The 11376-nt window shown below is 37.0% G+C and overlaps 1 protein-coding gene across 12 annotated transcripts in view; it reads right to left on the bottom strand.

The window, feature by feature from the left end:
• PPHLN1 (periphilin 1) overlaps positions 1–11376 on the bottom strand; it is a 182178-nt gene that overhangs the window by 40760 nt on the left and 130042 nt on the right. The gene's annotated exons all lie outside the window — the stretch shown is intronic.

The following is an 11376-nucleotide window of genomic DNA, read 5'->3' as shown; positions in this document are numbered from 1 at the left end:
GGGGCTCGAACCCACGAACCGCGAGATCATGACCTAAGCCAAAGCCGGACGCTTAACCGACTAAGCCACCCAGGCGCCCCTGAGGTCATGATCTCATGGTTTGTGGGTTCAAGCCCCGCGTCGGGCTGTGTGCTGGCAGCTAGCTCAGAGCCTGGAGCCTATTTCGGAGTCTGTGTCTCCCTCTCTCTCTCTGACCCTCCTCCGCTCACACTGTCTCTCTCTCTCTCGCTCTAATAAATAAAACATTTATAAATAAATAAATAAATTTTACAGAAAACAAAGCTTCTAGGCTTATTCCATTCCAAAACAGTATTTCATACTATATTAAGATACAGCTAGAAGGTTTCGTCCTGTAACTTACCCCTTAAGCAATTTATTTAAGAAACACTGAAGAGAAAAAGTCTAACAGGAAGTGAGAGGTATGTGCACACATAAACATATTAAAATAGAACATGGAAAAGGGTTCTACTTTCAGAATTTAAAAATACCTTGCTCTTGTATCAAAAAAAAAAAATGGAAATAACTGAAAAGAAAACCCCCCAAAGCAATAATAATCACTACTTTATAGCAACAATTCATTAAATACATAATCCTACAAAAAGTCCACAGCTGACTACTGCACTTTCCAAAAACACTTTGATGACAAAGAAAAAAAACTAAAAAAGAAGGGGAAACAGTTATTTTACATTCATTTGTTTATTCAAATATTTACTGTGACATTTATAGCAGCATTATCTACAATAGCCAAATTACAAATGTCAACTGAGAGATGAATGGGTAAAGAGGTGGTGTAGATATACCATGAAATATTACTTGGTCATAATAAAGAATGAAATCTTGCCATTTGCAACTACATGGATAGAGCCAGAGAGTATTATCCTAAGTGAAATAAGTCAAAGAAAGATAAACAAACAAATACCATGTGATTTCACTCACATGTGGAATCTGAAAAACAACAATGTGCAAAGGGGGAAAAGAAAAAAAGACAGAGAGAGACACCAAGAAACAGACTCTGAACTACTAGAGGAGGAAGGTGGGGGCGGATGGGTTAAAAGGGTGATGGGGATTAAGGAGAGCACTTGTGACGAACACCAGGTGTTGTATGAAAGTCCTGAATCATTATATTGTATACCTGAAACCAATACTACACTGTACATTAACTAAATANAAATAAAAAAAAAAAAAAAAAAAAAACTTCAAAAAAATTTTAACTGTGTGACAGAGAGGGGAATACAGCAGCACAGTAGGAAGACCCTAGGCTCGTCTCAACCGACAAATTCAACTAGATAATTATCATCCTAAATATTCCGGAAATCGACCTTAAGACTGATAGAACAAACTCCACAATTAAAGGTAGAGGAGAGGTCATAATGCAGGAAGTAGGAAGTACAGAGACATGGGTTGGGAGAGGGAAAAAAAAAAAAAAGGATGGTGGCTACTGTGGTAGTGAGGAAGCTATGGTTGCGGAGAAGGGTGAGAGCCAGATTAACACACAGGAGAGTGCTTGGGAGAAATGAATCCCCATAGCAACCGGCTTGGAAAACGAAAGGGGATGAATTTTTCAGTCCTTGTAACCAGCTGGGCCTAAAGCCTGGAGTTCTAAAGGTCAGCGAGGTTGACCCTGGGGAAAGGTGGGAGGCATTGGGACTGCTTTTAGATAAAAGGCAGGGGAAACAGTCCTCAGACATACAGAGGGTAAACAGTGATCTGAAGAGCACCTGGGATACACAGTGGGAGGTTATTCCTTCATCTTGGAGTATGTCCCAGAGAGGCAGCATTCATGAAGAGAACACTCCACGAACAAAGGGACAGGCAGCCACCTTTTCCTTCCCTGGTCCCTCAGTATAAGCATAGACCCGCCCACAGGAACCAGTTGGCAATGCCAACACCGCCTACTTAACTTGCTTACACCAAGGCACCCCACTGTGCTCTGGCAGAACTGCCTTTCCTAGTCACACTTACCTCAGTTCCAGCATGGCAGGCACCCTTGCCACAAGACCAGCCCAAACCCCTGCCCATATCCTGTCTCCTGATCCAGGAGTTTTGCAGAGCCTTAGTTCCAGGCCAGTGGCAACAGGTCTCATTTCACAAGCAGACCAGAACACATCTAGTTAAAACACACTACATTCATGCCAGGGACTAAACACTACCCACAACAGGCAAAGAGAGTCTCTGCAGATGACTGTCCCAAAGGATAAGAAGGCCCGGAAAAAGCAGCAGAGCACATGAAGCTAACACTGGAGACAACACCGGCAGAGCCAGGCCCTGAGAACAGTGGACACTACACACCAGGGCACTACAGGACCTCTTCTTCACAAGGGCATTACCCTCAAGAACAGGAAACATAAGTAGCCGAATTTCCTAACAGAGAGAAACAGGCAGAGAAATTTAGACAAAATAAGACAGAGGAATTTGTCCCAAATAAAACAAGAGGACAAGGCCATAGCCAGAGATCTAAGCAAAAGAGAAGCAACATGTCTGATGGGCTATTTAAAGCAATATCTTAAGGTTACTCACAGGACTTGAGAAAAGGATGGAAGACATGGTGAGACCTTTAACACAGAGATAAAAGAGAAACAGAGATGAAAGGTGCAATAAGTAAGACAAGACACATGCTTGATACAATGAGTGGCAGACTGGAAGAATCAGAGGAATGAATTAATGAGCAAGCAGACAGAATAATGGAATGTTAGCAAGATGAACAAAAGAAAGAAGAATTACAGAAAACAAGAATAGGCTTAGGGAACTCAGTGACTCCATCAAAGGTAAAAACATTCACATTAGAGGAGTTCCAAAGAAGAAGAGAGAAAAAGAGGGCAGAAATTTTATTTGAAGAGGTAATAGTTATAAACTTTCCTAATCTGAAAAAGAAAACAGATATTTAGATCCAGGAGAAGCAAACAACCCTCAACAAAATCAACAGAAGTAGATCCACAACCAAGACGTGTTATAATAAAAATGGCAAAATATACCAAAAAGAAAAATTTTTAAAAGAAGTAAGATGAAGAAGACAGTGACCTACAAGGGAACTTCTATAAGGCTATCAGGGATTTTTCAGCAGAAACTTTCTAAAGGGAGTGGTACAATAGGTACAAAGTGCTGAATGGTTAAAATCTAGAGCCAAGAATACTTTATCCAGAAAGACTATCATTCAGAATAGGAGGAGATAAAGAGTTTCCTGGACAAAAAGTGAAAAAGTTCATGGCCAGTAAATCAGCCCTGCATGAAGTATTAAAGGGCCTCTGAGTGGAAAGGAAAACCAAAAGTGAAACTCTGAAGGAATGAAACACAGAAACAGTAAAAATGACTATTTTTGTAAATATCACTTAAGGAACTCATAAAATAAAAGGATGTAAAATATGACTACACCTAAAATGTAAGGAGTAAAGAATGTGTTCAAACTTAATAACTGACTGAATACAGACTGCTATATGCAAAAGATGTTGTATACAAACATAATGATAATCACAAAAAATACTAATATATATGCAAAGAATAGAGGAAAAAATGCAAATGTATCACTAAAGAAAGCAAGCAAACCATGAGAAAGACAGACAGGATCAGAGAAAATCTCCAGAAACAGCTACAAAAGAGGTAATAAAATGGCAATACATGTAAATCAATAATTACTTTGAATATAAATGGAATGTAAATTGAAAGACAGAGTGAAAGAATGGCTAAGAAAACAAGACTCATCTATACACTGCTTACAAGAGACTCATTTTAGACCTAAATACACCTGCATACTGAAAGTGATGGGATGGAGAAACATTTATCATGCAAACAGATGTCAAAAAGAAAGCCAGAATAGCAATATTTATATCTGACCAAATAGACTATATTTTTATCTTCATTTTTTTTTTTAGGTTTATTTATTTATTTTGAGGCAGACAGAGACATCATGAGTAGGGGAGCAGCAGAGAAAGAGGAAGAAGGAGAGAATCCCATGCAGGCTCTGAGCTGGCAGCACAGAGCCTGATGCAGGCAGGACCTGAGCCAAAACCAAGAGTGAGACACTGAACCAACTGAGCCACCCAGGCACCCCTATTTATTTTTACTTGAGAGAGAGAGAGAGAACAAGTGGGAGAGAGGGACAGAGGAAGAGGAAGAATTCTAGCTCACCCCACACTCAGCATGAAGTCCAATGTAGGGCTCAATCCCACAACCCCTAGGATCATGAACTAAGCCAAAATCAAGGGTCGAATGTTCTACCGACTGAGCTACCCAACTAGGGACCCCAAACCAAACAGACTTTAAAACCAAGACTATAAGAAGAGACGAAGATATATGCTATATACTATATAATCCAACAAGAAGATGTAACTATTGCAAATATTTATGTTTCCAACATGAAAGCACCAAAATACATAAAACAGTTAATAGCAAACATAAAGGAATGAATAGATAATAATACGATAATAGTCAGGGATTTTAAAATGCTGCTTACATCAATAGACAGATCATCTAAAATAGAAAACCAACAAGGAAACAACTGCTTTGGGTAACACTGGACCAGATGGATTTATTCAGAATATTACATCCTAAAAGTACAGAATACACATTCTTTTCAAGTACACTTGGAACATCCTTTAGAACAGATTATCTAATAGGCTACAAAAGAAGCCTCAACAAACTCAGAAAGATAAAGTCATACCATTCATCTATTTTGACCACAGTGCTATAAAACTAGAATCAACCATAAGAAAAAATCTGGAAAGAACACAAATTACATGGAGGCTAAAGAACCTGCTACTAAATAATAAGAAAGTATATGGAAATAAATGAAAACACAATGGTTCAAAAGCTTTAAGATACAGCAAAAGTGATTATAAGAGGGGAGTTTAGAGAAATACAGACATATCCAATGAAGCCAAAATAATCTCAAATAAACAACTTATTCTTAAATGTAAAGGAACTACTAAAAGAACAGCAAACAAAACCTAAAATCAGCAAAAAGAAGGAAATAATAAAGATCTGAGCAGAAATAAATGACATAGAAACTAAAAAAAACAACAGAACCTAGATTAATGAAATCAGGAGCTGTTCCTTTGGGGGGAAGGGGGATTAATGAAATTGATAAACTTCTAGCCAGACTTATGAAGAAGAGAAAGGACTCAAATAAATAAAATCACAAACAAGAGAAGAGAAATAACGAACACAGAAATACAGTGACCAGAGAATATTATGAAAAAAGTATATGCCAACAACCTAGAAGAAATGCATACATTCCTAGAAACACATAACCTACCAAACTTAAAGAAAATTGGAAAGAACAATGACCAGAAACAAAAACTCCCAACAAACAGAAGCCCAGGACCAAATGACTTCACATGTGAATTCTACCAAATATTTAAAGAGTTAATACCTTTTCTTCTCAAACTATTCCAAAAAATACAAGAGGAAGGAAAACTTCTTATGAGGCAAGTATTACCCTGAAACTAAAACCAGATAAAGATACCAAAAAAAAGAAAAAAAAGAAAAACTACTGCCTAGTATCTCTGATGAACATAGAGGCAAAAATATTCAACAAAATACTAGCAAACCAAATCCAAGAATACATTAAAAAGATCATTCACCAAAATCAGGTGGGATTTACTCCCTTGTACATCACAGGAGTGGTTCAGTATCTGCAAATCAATTAACATGATACATCAATCACATCAACTGGTACAGAAAAAGCATCTGACAAAGTACAGCATCCATTCATGATAAAAACCCTGCACAAAGTAGGTTCAGAGCGAACATACCACAATATAATAAAGGCCAGATATGAAAAACTCAACAGATGACATCATCCTTAATGGGGAAAAACTGAGAGCTTTTCTCCTAAGATCAGGAACAAGACAAGGATATCCATTCTCGCCACTCTTATTCGACATAGCACTGGAAATCCTAGCCACAGCAATCAGGCAACAAAAAGAAATAAAAGGCATCGAATTTGGCAAGGAAGAAGTAAAACTTTCATGATTTGCAGAAGACTAGATATTATACATAGAAAACCTGGAAGACTCTACCAAAAAACTACTAGAACTGATAAGTGAATTCAGTAAGGTTGCAGGATACGAAATCAATGTACAGAAATCCACTGTATTTCTATTTATGTAGTAATGAAGCAGCAGAAAGAGAAGCTAGAACAATTCCATTTACAATTATACCAAATATAATAAAATACCTTAGAATAAACTTAACCAAAGAAGTGAAAGACCTGTACTCTAAAAAATAGAAGACACTGATGAATGAAATTAAAGATGACACAAAGATGAGGAAAGACATTCTATGCTAATGGAATGGAGGAACAAGCATTGTAAAATGTCTGTAATACTGAAAGCAATCTACAGATTTAATGCAACCCTATCAAAATAACAACAGCATTTTCCACAGAACTACAACAATCCTAAAATTTGTATTGAACCAGGAAAAAGAAGAAAAAGAAAATGAGTAAGAAAAAGAAAACACCCAAATAGCCGAAGTGCTCTTAAAAAAGTAAAGCAAAGCTGGAGGTATCTCAATTCCAGACTTCATGTTATATTACTGCAATCAAAACAGTATGGTACTTGTACAAAAACAGACATATATAGATCAATGGAACATAACAGAAAACCTAGAAAAATAAATATGATCAATTAATCTTCAACAAAGCAGGAAAGAATATCCAATGGGAAAAAGACAGTCTCTTCAACAAATGGTGGTAGGGAAGTAGACAGTGACATGCAATAGAATGAAACTGGACCTCTTTCTTACACCATACACAAAACTAACTTCAAAATGCAAAAATAAACTACGGGGAATATATCAAAATAAAAAGTTTCTACACAGCAAAGGAAACAATCAACAAAACAAAAGGCAGGGGCACCTAGGTGGCTCAGTCAGTTAAGTGTCCAACTTTGGCTCAGGTTATGATCTCACGGTTCATGAGTTTGAGCCCCATTTTGGGCTCTGTGCTGACAGCTCAGAGTCTGGAGCCTTTCTCTGTCCCTCCCTCACTCTCACTCTGTCTCTCTCAAAAATAAACATTAAAAAAAATTTTTTTTTAAAACCTAAAAGGAAAACTACTGAATGGGAGAAGATATTTGCAAATGACTATCTGATAAAGGGTTAGTATCCGAAATACATAAAGAATTGATACAAGTCAACATCCAAAAAACAAATAATCCGATTAAAAATGGGCAGAAGGCATGAACAGACATTTCTCCAAAGAAGATACCCAGATGGCCAACAGACACATGGAAAGAGGTTCAACATCATTATGAGGAAACCGCAAATCAAAACTATAATGCAGTAGCATGTTACCCCTGTCAGAATGGCTAAAATCAACACCACAAGAAACAACAGGTGTTGGCTGGAATATGGAGCAAAAGGAACCCCCATGTACTGCTGGAACACAAACTGGTACAGCCACTGTGGAAAACAGTATGGGGGTTCCTCAGAAGGTTAAAAATAGAACTACGTAACAATCCAGCAATTGCACTACTGGGTATTTACCCAAGAATATAAAAAAGTGCTAACTCAAAGGGATACATGCATCCCTGTGTTTATAGTAGCATTATTTACAATAGCCAAGATATGGAAGCAGTCCAAGTGTCCATGTACCGATGAATGGATATAGAAGATGTGGTACGTGTGTGCAAAAGAATATTATTCAGCCATAAAGAAGAATGAAATCTTGACATGTACAACAACATGGATGGAACTAGAGAGTATAATGTTAAATGAACAAAGTCAGAGAAAAACAAATACCATATTATTTCACTCATATGCAGAATTTAAGAAACAAAACAAATGGGCAAAGGGGAAAAGAGAGAGAGAGAGAGAGAGAGAAAACAAGAAACAGACTTTTAGCTATAGAGAACAAAGTGATGGTTACCAGAGGGAAGGTGGGTGGAGGGATGGGTTAATTAAGTGACAGGGATTAAGGAGCACACTTGTCATGATAAACAAATACCAAGTGATGTTTGAAATTGTTGAATCACTCACTATATTGTACACCTGTACAAAATAACACTGTAACTGGAATTAAGATAAAAAAATTTTTAGAAAATTAAAAAAAAAATTACTGTATGGCAAATGCCAAGCACTTTTCCAGGAACAGTGAATACATCAATGAACACAACAGACCAAAGTTCTTGACTCCATGTAACCTGCAGTAAGCAGTGAATTAGAGTAAACTGTAAAGTTTGAGCTCATATATTCTACTGTTGCATTATGTTAGGTAGGTGGGAGATAAGAAGAAATAAGAAACCTGTACTTATTACAAATTTATTTCAAAAACTGAATTTAATAAAATCAAGTAGTGGCAAAAAGCAGTAGGTTTAGTGAAGTCACAAGATACATACTAATGAGCGATAATTTTCACTAGCAGAAACAGTAGCACATCAACTCTTAGTGTATTAGGAATGTATACTGCCACAACTTCTTTACAGTGTAATCTGGCAGCATTTATTAAAATTTAGTACATGCCCCCTTTACCCAGTAACTTCACCTCTAGAAACTTAATCTACAGATATAGACATGAGCAAGAGATACTAACATATGGCTGCCAGAGATAGCAAATGACTGAAAACAACCTACATGTCCATCATTAGGACAAATAAATTATCCAGTATGTAGAACCATGAGATATTAAGAAATCATCTAAAAGAATGACAGCCTATAACTGTGTATAATATACTCTAATTGTTCTTCTGGAACATCCTAAAGGTCATTTCCTATCAATATACCATCAACTGTGTCAAAAAAAAAAGAGAAAGGAAGTATGTGTATACGTATATTTATATATATACACAAACACACAAATGATCTCTGGAAGGATGCTCTCAATGGGGAAAAATTGTACAAAAAAAATCGGGGTGGTGGTTGCCTCAATAAGGGATAACTTAGAAGTAAGGAGTAGGATGGAAGGGAGATGCTACATACTTTTATGACATTTGAATTTCTGACATATATGTGTATAATCTACTTTTTTAAAAAACTTGTTTTTCACAAGTCTGAGTTATATATTTTAAGGGATTTAAACTGAAAATATACGAATCACTTAAGGAAGAAAGCGGTGAAAATCAGGGAAGATGTCACAGTAGAAAGCATCAGAAATCTATCTCCTAACTTAAACAACTGCACTGGAAAACTTTGTCTGATGTAACTATTTTTGGAATTCTGGATTCTCCTGAAGGTTTGCAACTTCCAGAGGAATACATGGATGGTAAACTGAGGCTAATCGCAGTTCGCAGTACAACAGCAGCTATCCATCCCTACCCTCAGCCACTTGGTGGGCAGGTAGCTGAGGTTGGGCATAAAGGACCCTATATTCCAAATATTAGGAATCTGTGCTCTGATCACTGACTGGGGCTTGTGATCACAAAGGAGTAAAGAATCACTGTTCATATCTCCTACTATTGCTGCAAACCCCTCGTATTTTGGCTGAAGTGATTCCCATGAATTAAGGTGCCAGTACCTTTTTTCCTTTATTTTTCACTTCTTCCCCTTTTGAAAGCTAGATGTTAATATTAGAACATTAAAAAAAAAACAAAAAAAAAAAAACCCTGCTTATATGGGGAAAGTTAAAAAGTGACTGTGAATTCTAAGACTGAGAAATGACCTTCAACTGACACCTATACAGACTCATCCTCAGCTCATAGATACAACAAAAGAAAGGGGTGGGGGGGGAGAATATATGATTTCCAGAATTACCAGTTATTAGACTCAAATGTATACTGTTCAAAAAATCACAAGGCATACATAGAAACAAGAAAGTAAGGCCCATTTGAAGGAAAAAAATAAGTCAATAGAAACGGTCTCTGAAAAAGACCTAACAATAGGTCTATCAGAATCTTAAACTATGATCTCAGGGAGCCTGGCTGGCTCAGTCGTTAGAGCATGCAATTCTTTTCTTTCTTTCTTTCTTTCTTTTTTTTTTTTTTAGTTCCTTTATTTTGAGAGAGAGACAGAGGGAGCGGGGGAGGGGCAGAGAGGAGGTAGAGAGAGAATCTCCAACAGGCTACACATTGTCGGCACATAACCTGACACAGGGCTCGAATCCACAAACCATGAGAGCATGACCAGAGCCAAAACCATGACTGGACGCTTAACTGACTGAGCCACCCAGGTGCCCCAAGCATGCAACTCTTGTCTCAGAGCTGTAGGGTCGATCCCCATGCTGGGTGTTGAGATTACTTAAAAATAAAACCTAAAAAACACATAACAACAACAAAATTACTGTCTCAAATTGCTCAAAGACCTAAAGAATGATGTGAAGAAAGCCAAGAAATAGAAAACTTAACAAGAAACCTAAAAGAAATCACAAAGCTAAAAAGTACAAAAGCTGAAATGAAAATTTTGTTAAAGGGATTCAAAGGCAGATTTGAATAGGCAGAAGAATCAGTAAACTTGCACCCGAAATTATAGAGTCTGAGAAACAAAATGAAAGAAGATTGAAGAAAAGTGAACAGAGCCTAAGGAATCTGTTGGGACACTAGCAAGTGGACCAAAATATGCACTGTGGGAGTCCTAGAAGACAACAGAAGGCAGCAGAAAATATTTGAGTAAATAATGGCTAAAAACCTTCCAAATTTGATGGACAACTTGAATATAAATATCCAAGAAGCTTAACAAAACCTAAGTTAGATAAACTCAAGAGACTCACAACAAAATATATCATAATCAAATTTTCAAAAGACAAAAGAGAATCTTGAAAGGAGTGAAAAGCACACTCATCATATACAAGAAGAAAATCACTAAAAAAGCACATTTCTCATCAAAAACTCTGGAGGCAATATTACAGTACACCCATATTCTAAGTACAGTTGATCCTGAACAATATGGTGATTGGGGGGCTAACCCAGTCAAAAATCTACGCGTAACTTTTGACTCTCCAAAATCAGTTAATTGGATGCCTTAATGATAACACAATCTGTCAATTAGCACATATTTTGTAAGTTATATGTATTATATACTGTATTCTTATAATACCAAACCTTTTTATATTTTGGGGGGATTTCTATGCTACATGGTTTGTCTGTGAGTCTTTTTAAATTGTTGTAAATCTCCTGGGGTGCCTGGGTTGCTCAGTCAGTTGAACGTCCAACTCTTGATTTCAGCTCAGGTCATAATCTCATGGTTCATGAGTTCCTGCAATGGGCTCTGTGCTAACAGCACAACAGTGTCCTTTAAATGTCCTGTGCTGTTAGCACAGAGCCTGTTTGGGATTCTGTGTGTCCCTCTCTCTGCCTCTTATAAAATTGTTATAAATATTTTCCAACACACTTATAGAAAAATAACTACATATAAGTGGGCCTGTACAGTTCAAAGCCATGTTGTTCAAGAATCAACTATAATAAAAACTGTCAACTGACCTTCCTATATCCAACAAAACTGTCCTTCAAA

Source organism: Crocuta crocuta, unplaced genomic scaffold (assembly GCF_008692635.1).
Source record: "Crocuta crocuta isolate KB4526 unplaced genomic scaffold, BGI_CrCroc_1.0 scaffold30, whole genome shotgun sequence".
Taxonomy (NCBI): domain Eukaryota; kingdom Metazoa; phylum Chordata; class Mammalia; order Carnivora; family Hyaenidae; genus Crocuta; species Crocuta crocuta.
Note: the sequence above shows the minus strand (reverse complement) of the source record. Positions and strands in the feature narration are given on the sequence as shown.